The sequence below is a fragment of the Dermacentor variabilis genome, chromosome 2, assembly GCF_050947875.1.
Source record: "Dermacentor variabilis isolate Ectoservices chromosome 2, ASM5094787v1, whole genome shotgun sequence".
Classification (NCBI taxonomy): Eukaryota; Metazoa; Arthropoda; class Arachnida; order Ixodida; family Ixodidae; genus Dermacentor; species Dermacentor variabilis.
Genome location: NC_134569.1, coordinates 35,909,409 through 35,931,914, shown reverse-complemented (window position 1 = coordinate 35,931,914; position 22,506 = coordinate 35,909,409). Strand labels below are relative to the sequence as shown.

General features: G+C 43.5%; 1 protein-coding gene across 1 annotated transcript in view; it reads right to left on the bottom strand.

Moving 5' to 3' along the window:
- Positions 1–16,403: 16,403 nt before the first annotated feature.
- LOC142571627 (zwei Ig domain protein zig-8-like) overlaps positions 16,404–22,506 on the bottom strand; it is a 310,051-nt gene continuing 303,948 nt past the window's right edge. Inside the window, exon 6 of the mRNA XM_075680136.1 lies at positions 16,404–18,355. The gene's annotated coding sequence lies outside the window, so the exon portion shown is untranslated. The remainder of the gene's footprint in view (positions 18,356–22,506) is intronic.

Here is a 22,506-nt window from a genome sequence, read left to right as displayed (position 1 = left end):
GGCAAGTATAAAATTGAAGTCGATAGGTCAGCATGTGTTGTTAAATTTAGGCCAATATATTATCAGCGTTAATACAATTTCTGGTAGGTTGTAACACTGACTGTGAAAGAGAAAAAAAAACATAGTTTGAAATATCTATTAGCTTGCGAAGAGAATGGCACAGAACAAGGCGGCGTCATGCTCCACATTATATTAGGAAGATTATAATCTCCTAATGAGAAGATCGGATATGAAGGAAAACGTGACGGTATCATATTAATGGTGTCGTGTAATCATTCACAAATGTAGACGGTGAACAAAAATAATTGGTACCAAAAATAATTCTCATGTGACCCCGCGTTAGTAATGCCCAGATTATTTCAAGGTCAGTATTGATCGGTCTGTGCGAAGATGGAATGTCCTTTGAAATGTCAAGAAGCGCCGCCTCCACGACGCTTGATACGATCACAGCGGTAAACAGCAAATTGATCAGCACTTTGAGACATTTTATGACCGCGCAGATGGGCTTTTGGCAGAACACGTGTCAATTGCAGATAAGCTGTTAAAATAATCGTGAAGACTTGTCACGTTAGCAAAGAGAATAGAAAGTTTGAGACGGTGGCGATTGCAGTATCTGGCCACTGCCGCTCTCTCACTCCTATGATGAAACACGTGGATGTGAACCTGTATTAGCATCACCATGACCACGTTGTGTTGCTAGTACCTGGATGGAATCAATACTGGGGCTTAAAAGAAGCATTTGTTATTAACGAATAACTTGTTATACTTTAGTTTAAAAAGATGGTGAGTCGGGTTGGCTCTTACCGAATTTGATTAGTTTATTGCGAGATTTGCGGGTGGAGGCTGTAAAGTCTTCACTCACAAAAATGGGCTACGCTTGAGCTCGTTGGGGAAGGCAAGTATATTTTTATTTTACCTTGAAGCTATATAGAGAACATAGTTATAACTGGCCGGCACCTATTCTGGCCATAAGAGCCTCGGCCGTGTGCGTGGTCACTGGACTTTTCCGAAAAGGTATCAAGCACTGCTTTTCTGGCCGCCATCGACTTTCATTTTGTTTCTTGCCATGTCTCCTTAGAATAAGGCAGCCCTCGGAAGGTTAAACTGTCCCGTCGTGACCGGTCTTCGAGTTCATTAAGTCGCCCTTGCAGGGCGGTGTTTTTTATTGCGAGCTGTTCAAATGAATCGTGTACTGCTGACAGTTCTCAGCCGCAATCGTCTAATTTTTGTGTGTTATGCTCCAGGTCCTGTAGCCGCTTCTGCATGTCCGCAATCTTTGCCTCGATAGTCTTTTGCCATTTCTTGATAGTCTTTATGTCCGCAGCTAGCTCAGGCTTCGACCTAGAACTTTGGATTGAACGCGCGTGTACGTCCTTTAGTAACTTAAAAAGCAGATTTATTTTTTCGGACTAGTCTTCAGATAGTGAATCACTTCCTAACAGCGTATCGGAGCGTGTTCCAGGGCCAGGGTTTGTTTTGATGTCACCGGAGCACAGCAGCAATAGAGCGGTCAAAAAACAGCCATATACAATCAAGCAGAAAACCCGTGGGCACGGTAACAGTGACAAGAAGGAGCTTCGGACCGTTTAACGAATAGTGGAAACTGTTTACATACCTTCATTGCAAAGAGCAGATGTTTAGAAGCAGCGCTCGATGCACTGTTCTCGCGCCCCCTGAGGAATACGCCAGCTGTTTAAACTCCCGACCGGCAGCGATGACGCTTTGATCGTGTTGGCAGTCCGTAATCGAGGAAACATGCGGGAGTCGTGCTGGAAAACCTCGCCTCGTCGTGCAGGTTGCCACAGAAGCCCGTGTCAGGCCACTGCGCAGAAGCCGATGTCCGATCGCCTTTTACATTTGATGACCATGCCAAGAGGAATGCATACAAAGCCTGTATTATAAAGAGCCGATTTTAGACGCTACACTCGACGGAGTGTTTTGGTGCCCACTTTGGAGGAACTTTGCAAGGTCCAATAAGCAGTCACAAGCCATTACGTAAAAGGTCACTCGCAGAGATTTGTGTGTTTCGCACAAGCTGCCACCTCGACAAGAGCGTCCCACTTGACAGCCTGTGCGTCAAACGTTGACAGTCACTACTAGCTCTTTCTGATGGTGCATCTTTTGAAGTAACTTATGGTCATTTACACGGAAAATGTTTGGCCATCGCTGAAAAGAGTGGAGAAACGAAGGTGCAGTTGGTCGTCTCTGGTGTTTGTGGTGCTTTAGAGAAATCACAAGGTTAATAATGCTACGTAACGATGAATGTACGTTTCATGGTTTCACACCATGACGAATCATGATGTGACACTTTGGTACTTACCAAACAGAAATACAACCGCATAGCTTTACTGCTAAAGCCCAACAGGTTGGTCTTATACATGTAGTGCTACCGTTCCATTGCGCTGAACAGCTTCATCGGCCAGGACACGTATAGGGTGGTCATCATGCTCTTAAAGGTAGCTAAACAACGGCAGCGTATATTGAGACGTCAAAATTAATTAAACTGTCGTCATAGCTCAGCTTGGTGCACTAAACGTTTGCTAAAGCTTTGAGGGAGCAGAGAAGATGTATTTTTCTTCGATATTGTTTAGTCTTGTTCAAGGGTAGGTTCGGCAGAACGTTATCCTGGCATCTTGTCGTGGGAACAGCCCCAGAAACGATGAGTGATGCAACCTACTGGTTAAATTCAGAGCGCGAACTACTGGGACACAAGCTAAGGTACAAGAAAAGACAGGACACGGCACCGTGTCTTGTCTTTTCTTGTGCCTTAGTTTGTGCCCCAAAAGTTCGCGCTCTGAATTTAGCCATGCTTCCATACCAACTAGTCCATTTTTCACTTTTGAACCGACTGGTATACTGACGTGTGTGTCTCAGTCTTCGTTTCTTGCGCTGTTTCCACTACAGAATGCAATACCAACTAGCCCTGTGTCGCAAATGGCTGACATGCAAAAGATTGCATGTCATCCTGGCGTTACGACAGTTGGAGAAAGTATTGCCTGGAGGCCGCAAGAAAATTGTCAAAGAGAGAATGCCACGTATCTGTATATAGCACCCATCATTAGTAACATCGCGAATTTTTCACCGTATACGGAATAAAAGATATGCGGTAAGGAGAGGAAAGGCAGAGAGATCAACCCCACTAACCAAACAGCTTGTCTGAAAAGGTTCTACTGAATGCCGCGACTGTGTGAAAGTACACTGCATTCGTGAGACTATAGAGACGCCGGATTCCGTAAGGGGTGATTTTTCAAAAGTATGCGATTTAGTAAGGGGTGCAGGTCCCGAAGTACATCGGTTAGAGGGAAGATTTTCGTGTGTCCACAGACAAGAATTTCGAAGAAAACAGCAGGAACATTGCAATCAAGAACAGCCTCATTATTAGCGCCATTGATTTTTTTTGCGTGTTTAGCCTTTAGGTCTAAAAGCAGACACTGTGTTCTGTATGCAAGTTCTCTAAAAGTGAATGCCTTAGTGCGAGGTTTTTTACCATTTAGTTATTTTCTTGTGAAAGTTCTAAGGATCATCCTACATAGAAATAGGTAGACGTCACTTCATTTCATATAAATCCGGCCAGTCGTCAGTATTATATGCGTATATGCATATGTACTTAAATATTTTGTTTCTTATGTTTGAACTTATAATAATCCAGGAAGAAAATGAAGCGTAACTTCAAAAAATCAGCTTTGCAGTGTGAGTCCTGTAAGTTTCCGATTTACAAATTTTATGAAAGGTGTTGTGTTAATGTTATGGTGCTTTTAGCATGGCCAAATTAACTTATGATAGAATATCCGAGGGCCTAAGACTTTATCTGCAGAAGGTTATGCTTAGCTGCCAATATGTACAATTTTTCTAAAGATGAAGCCTTCTAATAACCTTATTTCCTTTTAAAGACACGAATCACGCAAAAGGTTATTTTTATTTAGTGCGAACGCTCCATGATTTGGTAAAAACGAATCAGAGCAGAACATCATACCGAGCGGATATCGCAAACGAAGCTCGGGAGTGTAGTCATCCCCCGAGAAGCTGTCTTGGTAGCTTCTCTGTTACAGTCTAATGCTAGCTGAACCGCAAACATGCCAAGATCTTGTGTCTGTATCATGCGTATCTCCGCCCGCGTTTAGTCATGCGTGAAGCCACATGATTGTTCTTTCTTTACAGATTTCACGGGTCCCAATTTCAATAAGCGATAAAACTGGAAAGACAGTGCAGCGTTAAAACAGCTGCAGTCAGCGCAGTGTACGTTGATTTGCCGTAATATTACACTTTTGAGAGCTTCAAGACAGACTGTAGCGGAAGAAACGGTATGAGCGAAGAATCGTTGACTATAAATAAAGGCTACCCGCAAGTGAAATGGTATTTTATTTTTGTAGGAAGTTAACCCATTGGTTAAGTCAGCACTCAGGAAGTTTGAAATTGTTTTGTAAGCTTGCTTAACAAATTTTGCGCTGGCATCATGGAAGGATCTTGCCATTTGAAGCCTAAAAGGAGAAAGTCTAGTTATGTTGAGTTAAGTACTGTATACATACGTGACTGTGAGCGTCGTGTATTCACGTATCAGAGTAAGCGAGGCGCGACAAATAACTTAAGACCAGCTTTGAGAGTGAGCTTTACTTTATCGCAACGCCTTTATGCAATACGCAAATGCCATGAGAAAAGAAATGAAATACTCAGCCATTGGAGAAAGGATATTAACATTACTGTCTGCCATGCCGCTATTTGAGTTTTCTCTACCTCAGTATAGGCGCGTACTCTTCTAAATTGGAAATTTCATAGAGAAGTATATGTCGTAAAAACAGGTAAGCACTGCGTGAATAGCAGTGAGGTATAAAGAGTGATGACAGAGTTTGAAAGCACTCAGATAGTCTCCTGTAACACCGCGGGATTGCACAGATGTCGTTACACCGTGGGTGTAATAATAAATCTTGTAACGCATCTTGAAAACTAAAGGCGATGTGGGAAAATTACAGCGCTGTATTTCTTGATGTTAAGCGCGAGCGTTTGATACGGCAAGTCACGCTTGTGTGCTACGTGATAGGCTTCAGTTATGTAGTTTTGGTGGGTCGGAAATTGAGTGTGCCTCCACAGGGGCTATCCATTGCTTAAGTTTCCGCTAAGGTGCCGGGTGGCTTTCATAAAAGTGTCCTACCGGAAATCGCCGCGGATCAGCTAACGCGGAGTCATGAATATGAATTCATGTTTGCACAGGTACACAGTGCAAAATGACTGTTACAAGTCCGCGTTCTACATCACCTGTGCGAGGGAGCATATCGAATGTTCAAGTTAGCATACGTAATTACTACCCCTAACGAAGAATTCTATATGCAGTTACTTCCGCCTTGACCTTTATGCGTTCACTATCACACCCACTCAAATAAGTTATATTTAGGTACTCTCAGGTGTCGCTGCATAGCAGTTATATGAACGCATAAAAGTAATCACGCTTTAATACATCATGTACTTAAATAAAGGCAAGGGAATTTCCCTATGACATATTATTGCATAGATTTCTAGGCACTGTGCCATACAGGGAAACATGGTCAAGCATAATATAGCAAAGGCGGTGCACATTGATAACAAAATTAAGTCTTATAGTTCTAACAGTTGCATAAATTATCTGTCCAAGCATTGAAGCATGGTTCGAAAAAGGTAGTCCATAGGCGCCTCCCGAATTGTTCGCAGCCTTTAGGAATTTGGGTTCGTTCTAAACGACTTTACGAACGTTACGTCAAGCTTTACTAAAAATAAATTCTCCTTGCGGAAAATATTCGCTGGTTCGTCTTTGAACATCCGTTGGACGTTTCTAGGTAGTTAAAGGACCCCATAACCTCGATCTTGCCTCGAGCAAGTTCCTGAAGCAAGTGAAATTGGAAACCACAAGTTTGCTAGTAAAGTAACTCTTACCAAAAATAATTTGTTGATGGTCAGTATTTGCTGCTCTAAGTTGGCTGCTGCCTGTGTGCTGCGTTCAAAAAGGGGTGTTAATGAAGTGCGTTTGTATCCCTCAAAAAGTGTCTGCTCAGAACAAGCTTAAAGCGAGCGCCCTTCCCCCCCCCCTCCCCCCCCCCCGCAATTCTTCCTCGGTGTCGCGTCCAAGGATTTTAAGCATGTTAGAGTTCATATGTTAGCAGGTTTGGTAGTCAAAACTCGTTTTTATCGCGCACTGACTCAAGATTAAACTTAATATTCAACTAAACGTCAGCCTCTCTATTTAAAGCACAATACAAAGGCTGGATAAACAATGCGTAAACTCTAAGAACAGCTGAAATAAGGTATTTTCTAACCCAAAATGCTGCGTTATCCTGCTTGGAATCAGAAGACAACTAATCGTGACACACAGAAAGAAAAGCTAAACGATTGATCGCGCGCTCCGGATAGAGGACCGGCCTGAGCAGAAAAGTATTGGTCTATAGTCAACAATCAACTGCAAAATCGCCTAGTGACAGCTTTAAAAGAAATGCTGCAAGCAACAAAAATAGCTGGGAATTACTGGAATTACTCGAATTGATGAGAATTACAGAATTACTCTGTGATCTGCGTGGACTAATTTTACGTGCATACTCATCCGCTGCAATGCTGCTTACTCGTACTTAATGTTAAGTGAGAGTGGGCGCGCATTATGTTACTTTCACTTTATTTATTTTTTTAATCTGTCAGTACTTCACGAGCTCTATGTGCTTGTTGTGACGCACAATGTGCCTATTTTAATTTGGCGTGAATATTTTCTTCTCTTGCATGTATGTTCTTTTCTGTGAGATGCAATGTTCTTACCAGAAAGTTTCGTGAACCGTGTGTCGCCGCCATCCGAATTTTACTTAAGTTTCATTTTTGTTATTTTTTCTTTGCCTGCTCGAGCCGGCCTAACCTTCAAGTACAGCATAATCTCGTTAGAGGCAAAATCAAGGGACCAGAGAGATATGCTTCGCTTAACAAGAGTGGCCGTTTACCCAGAAAGAGGTACAGGGGTGCAACCCGACATGTCACAAGGCCTCTTGTTAACACCATTGTCAGAAATGTTGAGCATTAATAAGTGACAAGAGGAGCTAGTCAAAAAGAAAAGAGAGAATGACAACGTGGTTACCATTTAAAACTTGGTTCTCGGTTGTGCACCCAGTAAGGTCGCCGACCGCTAATTTGGACTCACCAGGGACTGCCTACGAATCCAGACAAACGAATGTCCAAAAGAACTGATTTATAAAATTAAGGAACCTAACCTTTCTCCAAGTGGCAATGAGACCAACAGAATAAGAAAACAAGAAGGTTGCCGAAGGTGCTGCTGCACGTAGATATGCTTGCATGCTGCCAGGTCAGTCTACACTTCTACCATCGTCGTGTTGTTACTACACAGAGAAGAAAATACTGCTAATGCGTGCGCCAAATCTGGATCCTCTGTCAACGTGAACCGAGGTCGGTCGCGTTCTGATAGCCGATTAACGGTGTTTATCACTGCAGTTATATTCCAGAAATTCTCTGGCATCATTGCTGACTTTGTCGGCGGAGACATCGAGGGAGCAATTGGCACTGTGCAAAGCTGCTTGGTCTTGAGCGACAAAATTTCGTAACAGCAGCCACAGAAGTCACCATGACTGCTTCGCTATTCAAGATGGCAAGAAAACGCTTTACGCTCGACACATGCCGCACGTCCAGTAATAACCGCTTTCTTCGCACAAGACTGGTGATGCGAAAAGAAACAACAACAACAAAAAAAAAACAAAGAGCTAGATAATGTCCTTTTACACAAAAATCCTTTAGAGGGAATTCTGTGATGCCATTTATTGGATGTTGCTAGCATTTTGGTTCCATTTGACGAAAGTTTCATTTACACCGTTTAAATACAAAAACAACCAACTGATAGCCTATTCTGTTTAACCAGCAATTCCGTTTAAGCTGCTACCGTTTACCGAGGTGCGCACTGCCGAAGCAAGAAAGGGTAGCTGGCATCACACGCTGTGCAATATTCGCTTACACAAACCTATATAAATAATATAGCGGTGAGAATTCTTTGGTATTCTAGAAAAATAAACTGCCGTGAGTTTACTCTTTGTTAACTCTGATCGTTGAAATTTGCTCAGCAAGCTTCAACGATCGTTTCCATGATTAAGTTGTTGAACTTAACGAAGTTTATACGATTAGGCTGTTGAAACTTCCTTAGCAAGTTTAAACAACTTAATCTTGCACGAACTGCGTTTAATGACATATTGCTTCTGAAGTATCGCGCGTCAAATCGGTATGAGGCTCGCAAAGCTGTACTGCAAGCTTTGTCAACCATGGGACTAAACTATCGTCTGCAACGCTGATATTTTGCGTATGGCTGTCTGGTGTAATCTTATTCGTCTCATTTTTCACCCTTTACCGCTTTCTTTTCTTTCTCTTTGTGATGTTTTTACATTTGTTCACATGAATAATTCTATTCCGTTCGTCATTGCCAAGAGTTTCCATAATTGACAGCTCCAACAGAATTTGCAAGCACAAAGCGAAATTGGCCATTTGCACCTGTATTCTTCTATTTCCTTTATTAAAAAATAATTTGGTGTAACCGACATGAAGAACGATCACACCTCCTTAAAGAATGATGCTAATTTTACAGCCATGAATATCATGCATGGGCTCACTGTCCAAGTGGCTGTGATATCGCTTGCAGTAAATCCACTAGTTTCCTGCCGTAAAATACCGAAGTGCTCTGTGAGAATTTTATAAATAAATAAAGAAAGTGCCCTGCGTGGATTGGTAGTAAAGACCCGCAGCCATTTTGCCAGTGCAACAGCAAAGAAGAACGCTGCGCTGGGCGAATACTGTGTGTAGCCTTTTGAACGCTCGCTAAAATAATTCACTGACGCTACATCCTGCGGTTTCCCATAAACCAGATCCGAGGGGAAAAAAGAAGAAAAAATAGTTAAACGAAGCCAACAATAAGAAGCGGAAAGCAGGCTAGCTAAGAGGAGCAAAAAAAAAAGAAAACGCGTTCACTTCTCACTTTGCCACTGCCTGTAGTTTTGCCACTTCCCGAAACGAAAGTGACTCAAACAGCCATCCCACAATAAAGCTTTCTTCTCGAAAGGGGATTTGTCGCGCTTTTTTGTAAGTGTTTAGTCCATGGGATATTACAGGAAATTGAGCAAGGCTTACTGCGCATAATATTGCAGCACCTATCGTGTCACAGCTTCGAATTATGGGCAAAATTGAACGTTCTTTTTTTTTTTTTTTTGAAAAAGAAGCAAAACCGAGCTTGAATTTAACCAGATTTTCTCCTCTGTTTCCGAGCTCTACGAACACGGCACGCTGGCAGAAAGCAAACCATATGCTGAGTTAATTGAAATTGTAAAATCGACGGTAAATACTGAAGTTTTGCAGTAAGCATAATCGCATATCCATGCTGCCTTTGGTCTAGCGCCATATTCAAGACATTAAGCCTAACGTGCTGTTCAGTGCAAAAAATAAAGTTTGAGGTTTTCAGAGATATAAGAAAGAAATGGGCTAAAGTTAATCAATGTTGAGCAGTTTGTTCAAGTTCGATTTGCAAAAAAATAGGGAAAATGCGTGGATGTGCATATAAAGTAGGGAATTAGCAAATATCGTATTTTGTCCCCTCTTTGCCCATTCGTTGCTTTACCTAACATTCAGATATACCAAATTTGGAGCACTGTGAATATCTATTTTGTTGCTAATGGGTGTGTAAGTTCCGGCAGCACAAAATGTTTGTTTTGTACTTTTCTATCATGTGTGTATAAGGCGAAAGGTGTTCAAACGCAGGAATCGAGCCTCCGCTTCTAAAGCATTGCATATTCAAAAAATTCACAGCTTTCTTTCTTTTCTTTTTTCATTGCGTCCGCGGTACGAAAGACAAAGCACGAAGCCTAGCCGAGACGATGAATCCGGCGCCTGAATAATAAGAAGAGCGGGATATTTGGTCAGACGACAGAGCACGTATGGGAAGAAGGAACAGATTAAATTTGGTTTTCGGCACATGCCGCGGCTGTTGTCCTAATAGCATCTGCGGTAAAAAATCATTCCCCACGGGCCATCCGCATGCTGTCGCAGTGAAGCGAGCCTTTAGGGACTCAGCTGCATGTAGCGAGGCCCGCATCACCGATAATAAAAGTTGGGGCATGGCGAGCCGAAGAGAAAACCCTGGTGAATAATTTACAAGCAGCCCAAATGAGCTCAGAAAGAGAGCCGAGCTTGCTCGCCGCCGATGGCGGGCTTTTTGGACGTTCTGCAAGCTTGGAGCACAAAATAAATAACGTTTTAGCCCATCTGTCTCCATGGAAACGTCGTTCTTTTGTGCGCTTTGTGCATGCGTTCCTTGAGTGTCACGGAGCCAGACTCTTGCCTTTTTCATCCCTTTCATCTGAAAGACCTACGAAGACTTCACTTTCCTGAATTCGGAACGGAGCACGACCAATCAGTAATTCATTTTCTCTTCTTTCTTTCTTATTATTTTTTTGTTTTGTGCTGTTGCCTACTAGTGGCTGGTGGCAAGGAAAGTCTATTTGCCCAGTAAGGTTTCTTTCTTTCGTTAAGGAGAGAGTATCGCAAACATATGCTTTTCTTTAGTTACTGACTGCGCTTCCTGAGTCAAGCGCGGAAGATCTCTAAAATGCACTGTGCTTAAACCAAAGAGCAATTTAAATGCTCAGGCTGGTAGTGTCGCAAGTAGCGGCAAAGCATATTTATGATGCCATCATATATAGCATCGTGCAATCTTAATGCCACTGTTAGTGTCATGAATATACATGCTTAATCGTTCTCACTTGCTTTGGTCGGTACATCTTCGTAAAGAGTAGGTGTTAATAGCCGGCACAGGGCCCTGATGAAACAGCGCTCTTTGCTCTGTCCTAGCCATAACGTAATGTCCTTTCGTCATTTGCAAGAGTTGTGCAGCGAATATGGAAACCCAGTGTCTGCTAAGGTCAGTTTATGAGGAAACACGGAGGTTGCTTTAGCTCGGGCGCAACTCCGATACCTCCTATGCAAATACAAGTAAAACGTACAAAAGCTTTTCTGAGATAACCACTGGGCCAATTTTAATGAAATTCATTGCAATTGAGAGGGAAATTCAAATTATAGTGAATATTGTAAGCGGAAAATCGATTTAGGGCCTGAATTTTCGAAACAAAATTTTCAAAAAGTGGCAAGTTAGAAAAAGAAAAATAGGAGCATTAAGCTTACCAATTCGTTGCTCAGCCCACATGGCAGATATCGCAGTTCTGTAAACTGCATCCGTTAGAGCACCCAAAGCGGACAAATTCGATTTAGCAATTTATATCTTACACGAATTTGTTACGTTCTTGACAAGGAATTATCAAAAATTATACTCAGAAGTTAGTGGTCCATTTGAGAGCCATGTATAATATATCAATTTTGTCCGCTTTAGATGTGCTATTAGGTGAAAGGCGCGGAATTGTGATATCCTTTTTCATTGCTGAGTTAGAGTTGTAAACTTTCTATTTTCCTTCTCCGAAAAATATAAATAAGAAATTTGCAGCTAACAGTCACTAGATTTTAACTTGTTCCTTAAATGAAGCAAACTTCATCAAATTTGGTGCACTGGTTAATGAGAGAAATCATCATCATCAGTCTGGTTACCCCCACTGCAGAGCAAAGGCCTTTCCCATACTTCTCCAACAACCCCGGTCATGTACTAATTGTGGCCATGTCGTCCCTGCAAACTTCTTAATCTCATCCGCCCACCTAACTTCCTGCCGCTCCCTGCTACGCTTCCCTTCCCTTGGGATCGAGTCCGTAACCCTTAATGACCATCGGTTATCTTCCCTCCTCATTACAGGTCCTGCCCATGCCCATTTCTTTTTCTTGATTTCAACTAAGATGTCATTAACTCGCGTTTGTTCCCTCACCCAATCTGTTTTTTTCTTATCCCTTAACGTTACACCCATTATTCTTCTATCCATAGCTCGTTGCGTCATCCTCAATTTGAGTAGAAGCCTTTTCGTAAGCCTCCAGGTTTCTGCCCCGTAGGTGAGTACTGGTAAGACATAGCTATCATACACTTTTCTCTTGAGGGATAATGGCAACCTGCTGTTCATGATCTGAGAATGCCTGCCAAACGCACGCCAGCCCATTCTTATTCTTCTGATTATTTCCGTCTCATGATTCGGATCCGCCGTCATTGCCTGCCCCATGTAGATGTATTCCCTTACCACTTCCAGTGCCTCGCTACCTATTGTAAATTGCTGTTCCCTTCCGAGACTGTTAAGCATTACTTTAGTTTTCTGCATATTAATTTTTAGACCCACTCTTCTGCTTTGCCTCTCCAGGTCAGTGAGCATGCATTGCAATTGGTCCCCTGAGTTACTAAGCAAGGCAATATCATCAGCGAATCGCAAGTTACTAAGGTATTCTCCATTAACATTTATCCCCAATTCTTTCCAATCCAGGTCTCTGAATACTTCCTGTAAACACGCTGTGAATAGCATTGGAGAGATCGTATCTCCTTGCCTGACGCCTTTCTTTATTGGGATTTTTGTTGCTTGCTTTATGGAGGACTATGGTGGCTGTGGAGCCGCTATCCGTAATGATTCCGTAATGCCTCCATGACTGCTGAGGTTTCGACAGAATCAAACGCATTCTCGTAATCAATGAAAGCTATATATAAGGGTTGGTTATATTCTGCATATTTCTCTATCACCTGATTGATAGTGTGAATATGGTCTATTGTTGAGTAGCCTTTACGGAATCCTGTCTGGTCCTTTGCTTGACAGAAGTCTAAGAAGTCTTTCTTATGGATTAGGATTAAGTTAGCGTTCTTCCAAGATTCCGGTATGCTCGAGGTCATGAGGCATTGCGTATAGAGGGTGGCCAGTTTCTCTAGAATGATCTGCCCGCCATCCTTCAACAAATCTGGTGTTACCTGATCCTCCCCAGCTGCCTTCCCCCATTGCATAGCTCCCAAGGCTTTCTTTACTTCTTCCGGCGTTACCTGTGGGATTTCGAATTCTTCTAGACTATTCTTTCTTCCATTCTCGTCGTGGGTGCTGCTGATGCTGTATAAATCTCTATAGAACTCCTGAGCCACTTGAACTATCTCATCCATATTAGTAATGATAGTGCCGGCTTTGTCTCTTAACGCATACATATGATACTTGCCAATTCCTAGTTTCTTCTTCCCTGCTTTTAGGCTTCCTCCATTCCTGAGAGCATGTTCAATCCTATCCATATTAAACTTCCTTATGTCATCTGTCTTACGCTTGTTGATTAACTTCGAAAGTTCTGCCAGTTATATTCTAGCTGTAAGGTTAGAGGCTTTCATACATTGGCATTTCTTGATCAGATCTTTCGTCTCCTGCGATATCTTACTGGTATCCTGTCTAACGGAGTTACCACCGACTTCTATTGCACACTCCTTAATGATTCCCACAAGATTGTCGTTCATTGCTTCAACACTAAGGTCCTCTTCCTGTGTTAAAGCCGAATACCTGTTTTGTAGCTTGATCCGGAATTCCTCTATTTTCTCTCTTACCGCTAACTAATTGATCGGCTGCTTATGTACCAGTTTTTTCCGTTCCCTCCTCAGGTCTAGGCTAATTCGAGTTCTTACCACCCTATGGTCACTGCAGCGCACCTTGCTGAGCACGTCCACATCTTGTATGATGCCAGGGTTAGCGCAGAGTGTGAAGTCTATTTCATTTCTAATCTCGCTGTTCGGGCTCCTCCACGTCCACTTTCGGCTATTCCGCTTGCGGAAGAAGGTATTCATTATCCGCATATTATTCTGTTCCGCAAACTCTACTAATAACTCTCCCCTGCTATTCCTAGTGCCTATGCCATATTCCCCCACTGCCTTGCCTCCAGCCTGCTTCTTGCCTACCTTGGCATTGAAGTCACCCATCAGAATAGTGTATTTTGTTTTCACTCTACCCATCGCCGATTCCACGTATTCATAGAAGCTTTCGACTTCCTGGTCATCATGACTGGATGTAGGGGCGTAGACCTGTACAACATTCATTCTGTACCTCTTATGAAGTTTCACAACTTGAGCTGCCACCCTCTCGTTAATGCTATAGAATTGCTGTATGTTACCAGCTATATTCTTATTAATCAGGAATCCGACTCCTAGTTCTCGTCTCTCCGCTAAGCCCCGGTAGCACAGGACGTGCCCGCTTTTTAGCACTGTATATGCTTTTTTTGGCCTCCTAACTTCACTGAACCCTATTATATCCCATTTACTGCCCTCTAGTTCCCCCAATAGCACTCCTAGACTCGCCTCACTAGATAACGTTCTAGCGGTAAACGTTGTCAGGTTTATATTCCAATGGCGGCCTGTCCGGAGCCAGGGATTCTTACCACCCTCTGCTCCGTCGCAGATCTGACCGCCGCCGTGGTCAGTTGCTTCGCAGCTGCTGGGGACTGAGGTCTGGGGTTTGATTGTTGTGTTCATATAGGAGGTTGTGGTTAAGTACTGCACCAGGGTGGCCAATCCTGCTCTGGTCAGGGAGTGCGTTACCTGTTCTGGTCACCGGGATGAGGCCACACTCCAGGCCTGTTTATGTAATTTTATCAACACGCGAATTTTTTTTAATCCGGTGGAAAATTGCGCGGCACTGGGTTTCGAACCACGGACCTCTTGCACGCGTGGCGGGTGTTCTACCTCTACGCTCCCACTGCACCGCTAATGAGAGAAATGATTTCTCTTTTCTCCTTTATTGAGATCGGAGGCCCCGATTTAAAGTTTTCTCTTAAGGCCAGAAGGAAAAGCGAGAGATTAAAGATTGCAGACATTTAATAATGCAAGTAAACTCTTACTCTGCCCAAGAGATATGGGCTCATACACTTTTAGTCGGAGGATGGTCTGAACAACTCGGCTGTGCCACAGGTGTGTTGCGCTGTGAAAAGAGACCTCTTTAATACAACATGATTTCCCTGCAGTGCTTCATAACCTGTAACGGTTGTAGCAAATATAACATTGGGAAAAACAAACAATAAAAGTGACGTTATGAACCAGTATGAATAAAGTACACAAAGCAACGACAAGAAGTGTAGCAGAACGTGAACGCGAGGGCGGACTTCGACAGGTTGATGAGGACAAAATGGAGGTTTTCATGCCGGCACTGTAGAGCTGCAACAGTTGGGGCGTTTACGCTGTAGTGACCTCTTAATGTCCCGAGTATATGTCCAAGATGAACACGAGAGTACGACACCAGCAGTGTTATCAGTTTATGCCGGAATCCGTTAATGAGATTATTGTTTGGGCTCCTAAATTATAGCGCCTTTGCTATTTCGAGTAGAACTCCATGTAGCGGCCGAAGGTGTCACACACACTTGTGTGTCGTTAAGGTATGTTGTGCGTTGCTGTTTCCGCTTTCTGCTGGGAATTACTACAGGGGCTCGAAAACATTTCTTTTCTTGTGATCTTCTCCGTGCCACAGGATATATTCCTTGCATTGTTATTTGTATATGTATATACTGTTATGATGAAGGCAGATGGCCAGGTGGCTTATGGGAGCAAACAGGTGCGGGAATCAAAAAATGTATCCACCAGGCCTGTTATTGAGAGAAGTGCCTCCTCACGGTTACATTAGGTTCATGTGCGAAATGCCCGATTGCGCAGCAAAGGCGCACAGCGTCCTAAGCCGTGCAATAGCTTGCTCGTCGAAGCTGACTGCTTGCCTTCGATCCTTTAGCAACGGTAGAATCGATGCTGTGTTGGGGGCGTTTGCCTTAACAAAGAAAGCGTGCGACTTTTGCAATGCTGCACGATGCGCTTTCCTTTGGCTGCAGGTATCACAAAAGAATGAGGCCCCATGCGCAACTAGAACACGTAGAAATGTGTTAAACGTACCTTCCTTTTCCCACTCCTTTCTCGATGTTATGGCGATCTCTGGGAATAGCACGCGCTGTACAAATCAATCATAGAAACGTGCATTCGATTTTATGAAACAAATACCCATTTCTTTTGAGAACTTTCAGAAATCTCATTTTCAGAACTAAGACAACAATGTTATGTATATACAGGAAGCATGGTACATAAAGCATTCTTACCTCACGCCCATGTTTACGCCAATGACAAGGTTTAGCGCAAAATATCAGAGGATGCATACTTTAGTAACTATTAATAAGCCCTCTTTCATTTTTCGTCTCTCCGTATACAGTAAGCTGAGAAGTTTCGCCACAGGCCAACTCTTCTGCCTTTCTTTAAACATATATTTCCTACCCTTTTAGTCGACAAACACCGAAACCTAAACGCAGCACGTTATGGCTAAATCCATGTTCTCAGGTCTCTGCTTCTGCGTATACGACATAAAGGCATGCCACATAGCTTGTTTACTGTTTTCTAGGATAGTCTCGTGCTTCCTAACAAGTTTTTTAAACAATCGCAGTTGTAGTAAAATTTCTAGCGAACAATATGTTATATGATGGCTTTGAAATGAATTATTTCCCATGAACACATTGGTGTTACCGGTAACAAAAGCGGACACGCACCCGAGCAAACTAGAAACCACAAGTGTTTGTCAACATAGCTTTCTTTATTTACAAAGTCTCAACAGTTATTATTTCACAAAAATGTGTGATCATGTATGTACAACCAACATCTATTTAACTCTTTTTTTTTACATCAAGTGTTAAACATGACTCTTAACCGACGTTCTCAAAAAACAGTTTCAGAACGTGCTCACCCTTAAATAATACATACATGAGGCAAGCGATGAAGAACGAGCATTTAGTTACAAATATCCTGACCAGAACAACGTCTTCTCATTTATCGACTTGACAGAAAGGAGAGATGCCATTGCACTACGCACGAGTTTACCACACATGCGCCCGGTTCCGTCCCTTCGACAGCAACTAACTAAGTAACACGATATTTGCGGATCTAGGAATAACGTGAAACGGGCATCATCTCTTTGCCGGTTTGGTTTCTCCGACGTCAATTATTGGCAACATCTTTTTAGTTAAGTGCGCCTTAACGTTTTTAATAGTGTGAGCAGGTTTTCGTCAGATGAGCACATCTAAAGTTACCTACAATGCTAGGAAATGGTCTGCTCAAAGGTAACACGAGGCGCGCATGTATCCGACGAGCCATTTCTTGAAAGGCAAAGAAAAAAAAACTTTTCTGCTTGGCCACTGAGCGCATTCGTTTATCTCGATTATATATCAATAAAAAACTTCTTCAGCAGGTATCTTCATAGCTTTTCCAATTAACCTCGCCGTGACAGGAGAACTTTAACGTACAGAACGTAAGCGCGAGTGCCTGCAGTAGAACGAGCACTCAGACATAGCCCGCAATCAGCAAGAAGTGGACTACGAAATCCAGGGCACGTAGATGAATTTCGTGTGTAGGGTGAAGCTTATGCAAAGCGGTAAATATTACTCTACATGCCAATGACAGCTGAAGTTATTTTTTTCTCAGATAACCAATGTGACCATGAATATAGTCACCCGTTTAGAAAATAGCTTTAGGAAATGAGATCGCGGAAATAATATACCTTCTGATCAAAATTTCCCTTTGTAACAAGCACGTGGAACCAGTACGGTTCTACAGGTAAAAAAAAAATTCGCAGCTTCATTATGAAAAAGGTAGTATGAAGGGGTACCCAGAAAATAAACGCCATAGGCTCAGCCCTAAAACATCCGCATGGAGCAGTTCTATTTCATTGTTTGTCTGGTTGGCACCACAAAAGCAAATAGGGTCACGAAGGGTAAACCACAAGTTATACGTGACAAAATGATTTTGTAGCTTTGTCGAGTCCGTCAGAATACCGCCTACAAGGCTTGACGCTGATGAATGAAGTCGAAATTCTAAAATGTATGGTTTTGTTTTGTTTCTCCTTCGAAAGAAAGAAAGGAACAATACAAGAGCATAACATAGTTATGACAAATTTCGACCACCAGGCCATTAGTGCACAATGCCATCCCGCTTTTCTCACGTTCTCTTTGACTTCTCACTAATGACTAGAAGAACTCTCGGCGCAGGGACCGCAAATGGCTAGAGAATTGCTGCGCACATTTCGAGCGTCCTGGAATGTACGTTTTCACCATTGAAACGTGTGATGCACAGGTAATGTATGGTTCGCAGGCGAGGTGCGTCTCTAGGACGTGGCTTGCATTAGGTCCACTTAGCGTTCGCCGACTTTCGTTTGTGGCGTCCCGAAATCGCCCCTGCTACAAGAGCACCGTTTCGGCAGCCCTGCGGTGCGGCACTGCTGCGTGCGGGTGCCGAGCTGGCACACTGCGGGTCCAGCGCTGCTCACCGGGCCGGACGAACCACGAGTGCTCAGTCACTCCATCATATCACGCACAAACACGGACACTGTCTTTCAGCAGGAACGATGGGGTGGAAGTGATTGGATGCGCTTGAACGGCACCCAGCAACCCATATGAGCTTTTGCTGAGACGGCCAGACCTGCAAAAGGAAGAGATAGAAAGAAGAGGGAACATAAACCGTGTTTTCCCCTTTCTTTACCGGCAGGTTGTGGGGCTATCTTCCTTTCTTATTTTCTGTTTGTGTTTCTTTTCGCTAATCATATGAGGGCCTCTTCTTCATTCTTGAAATTATATTGAAGCGAACATAAGAAGGGGACACAGATAGGGTATCTGTGACATAGATTGCGTATCTGCCCGCGCGTTAACAAAGCAATAGAACCAAGGTGTTGTTCTGTTAATCAACAGAACAAGTTTGTTAAATGCAGGAAGTGGGTGGTTTACTTGATTCCCTTCCCTTGCGGTAAAGTATATGCGGGGCAGTCCGGCAGACACGTAAACGATTGACTTAGGAAGCACAATGCATCGTTAAAATCCACAAGCTATACTTATCAAGCCATGCACTGCAGAAATTGCAGCAACGGTGGGTGTAAGCCACAGTTTAGTGACTCACAGGTTATTTCTAGAAACAAAGATAATGCAACTCGTGAAATAGTTGAGACATACCATACTAGAAATAGGGGTAGTGACTGCGTCAGTCAGACAACCATTACGCTGCACGATAAAGAGTATGCGTATCTAGATGGACAATTACGATAGAGTTTTGAGGGGTCTGAAGTTATGGCGCTGGTGTCATGAGTGTCTCATCTTGTTTTGCTGCGCAAGCGTGAAAATACTGTAACATCTTTATAAATGTTTTTGTGTACATCAACAAATTCAGTTGAGAGTCAAGCGCCGTCCTGTTTACTACCCTATCTGTGTGCCCGTCTTATGTGCACTTCAATAGAATTTCAAACATAAAGGTTAACCAACCAGCCGAACTCTCCATCTTATTGTCTCCTTTTGTAACAGTCGCTGTGATTAGCACAGCTCTAATGCTGCGCATCACCTCGTCAGCTTACTAGGCGATGCTAGCATTTTGTTGTCATTACTTGTAGCTTGCTAGCCATTTTTATTGTGTAATATTTAAGAGGTGTCAGACTTTGGACGGCACCGAATATTGCTTTTCACAGACAAGTAATACGTACTAAATAAAATAAAATTGCAAGCTAACACTTAATTCAAGAAAGGTAACAAGAACTAAGAAGTAATATTCGAAATCAGGTGGAGTAAATGGACTAAAACAGCTCATAACAACATCACATAAAAGACACTGGAACGTAAAATAAGCTTATAAAAATGTAGAATAGGCAAGTCATGAAAGAGGTCACATAATACATACGAGAACGTTATCAGCTCACATAAATACGCTTCAGGCAGCTGCAACAAAGCTACAATACAACATCAACACAAAGCGAGGGGGGGATAAAGCGAGGAAAGGAAAGGCAGGACGATCAAACAAGCGAGTCAGGTTTGCTGTAGAGACGCGTGGCATAAGGGAAAGAGGAGTAGGAAGAGGAAAATATGAGAACAGTAGCCACATCTGTTACTTTCGCAGAAAGTTATTTGTGTCTGCTGCAGTTCTGAAGCGAGCCGGCCTCAGTGACGGTTTACGTATGGTCCTCCTGTGCATCCTAACGCGTGCGCATCAGCGCGAAACTTTCGAGTAAAAGATTATTCTGCTTACAAAGATGAATGGAACGTTGAAGAAGAATCCTCTCAGCCTTGATTTCATGTACAATCAAATATATAAAGCGCACTGGATAACTTCGCACGAACACAATGTACATGAGAGAAAAACTTGTCATTCATCTGCACATCGATAAAAGCACCAAAGACAGCAAACAGAATTCCACATGACGTTTTTTTTCTTAATGAACCCTTCACAAACTCTTATTCTCCGTCCAGGAGCTCAACTTCGGGACTGCAACCATAACGGCGCAGTCACTCTGCCACGACAGAAAGAGAGAGAGAGAAAATGAAGTGAGAAGGCAGGAATGTCAACAATAAAAGCGCTTAGTTGGCTATCCCCGTTATGGGAAGGAAAAGGAAAATACAACGAAAAGAGAGAGAAAAGCGATGAATGTGTATACGTGCGCGAATAGCACTAGCAATACTGTAAAATAGTAAGCTAGCCGATGACTGAACACGGGCGAATCGACTGACAAGAGAAAGCGACAAATGTTGTGCGGAGTGAAGTGGTTTTCATCAATGAAAAATGCGTCCAAATCGCAATTTTACGTTGTAACCTCATTGTACGGCGTTCCTGCGGCGCGAAACTCTTCCTTTTCAAATGCTATTTCTCGCTGAAAATGCATGCCACAAGCATTTTAAGTACGTAAGTGAGATCCCAATATTACTTATTCGTTCGTTGCGAAAGCTATTGTGTTAGATCGAGGAATAATAATAGTTCAAAATAAATAAATAAATAAATAGTTTCACATTCTATGTGCCGGTTGTAGGGATTGGGGGTCAATCCCAACGCTCGTAATCAGTTGTCAAGATTGGAGTGGGGCATGAATTAGGTGGTAGCTGGCCCATGCCGTCGTCCAACTTATCCACGCTGAGGACGATGTTGAAGGGAAGGACCGCTTCTCATCGAGAACGAGGAATATGGGTTTATTTACAGTATCTACATATGGAAGTTGCAGTTCATCAGTGTAGCATGACTGCGAGAGAAAGTACCTGAGCAGGCGCACAACAGCGATTTATAAACACTCGGTCCTCCCTCGATCCCAAGGTGAGGGAAACGTTCGACCAGGCACCGTAGACGAGGGCTTACACACAGACCTAATTGCGGGAGGTTCACGGTCCCCAACCGACGTCACACGGCCTTCGCAAAACTCGGAGCTGACGTCAGGAACGGCACATCTGATTCTCCAAGCTGACCCCCGCAGCGTGGCCGCCGGTTGTCCATTGTCTTGCGTCTTGAACGGCGCGTGGGAAGGGGCCACCGGAGGCATTCCCTCGGCAACTCCCCCGCTCATAGCAGATCAGGTCGGCGGTGGTGGGTTCAGTAACAATAGTTGGTCCGCCGATCGCGTTTAGTCACAACGGCGCCGAGGCTAGAGCGTAACTGTGGCTTTCCAAGAAACGTTGACGCCGCTGTCGCAAGTGGCTGGCAGAACTTGCACCTGAGCGGGCCTTTCTTAACACAGTGCAATATACTATAACACAACGGCAAAAGCAAACAGGTGCTCTCTGCACTACCAAGTGAAAGAAGAGATCTTGAATAGCACGTTCTTGTGCGCGCTGCCCAATCATTGGATCACCATGCGGCAGACAGCACTACATCTCGGTGTGCGCCGTTCCTTGTGGCACAGCCGGTAACGTATTGCGCACGTCAACGGTCTAGCACGGCTATCAATACCACCCACAGGAACACTTGCGCCCGTTAAACACTCGGACGTAAAAAGATCGCTAAATGGTGAAGACTGGTAATTTGTCTGAATAAGAGAAATAATTACGCGTCTCACGTAGACTGGCGCTGCGACAACGACTGAAATCTTGAGATAACTGATGCCTTTGAAAGCGGAGCGTGGGCGCGAAACAGATGTCCCTAGATCTTCTCGACTGCGCTGAACTTCACTGCACATCTTCCCAGCACTTACTGCCATTAATATCACGGTGCATGCAGCCAAGACATTTTTGTGAGTATGAATATAAGAAACCGTTTGGTAATGCGGCTCAGTTTGGACTATTTTTTTATCTAGAAAACTCACTTCCTTCTGCCTTTTCAATCCGCCTTTCCGGACTACTAAATATCGTTCGTCGTAGATTTTATGGGTATCTACATTCCAAGAGCGGTGAGAAAGAAAGGCTAGAAAGAAGACTGACTCTAACGTCCCATATATATCTGGACGTACGCTACGACGCAGTTACCAGGATAGAGGCGCTAGAGAACCAGCGCAGTGGGCGCAAAAGAAATACGTACGTTGGGGCGCATGCCAGGAGGCAGGCTGTATACGAGCAATAGAACGAATGGAAGAAAAGATTTCCGTGGAATCCCGTTTCTGCTCGATCTCACTACACCCGAGGCTTAAGGATTTGCCTCAGGAAGGGAAGCGCTGTCGGTGCCGCTGCGTTAGGTCTATACTTCCTTTTTCTTTTTTTTCTTTTTTGCTTTCCCCATTTGCTGCCGAGCACATTGCGCGAACCTTGAGCCTGTTCCCTAAGCTCCGTTGCGGCTCTTCTGTGCCCCGCGCCCTGGTCCACTTTATTTCGACCTTCTCCATATTTATTTTCCTTTACTCC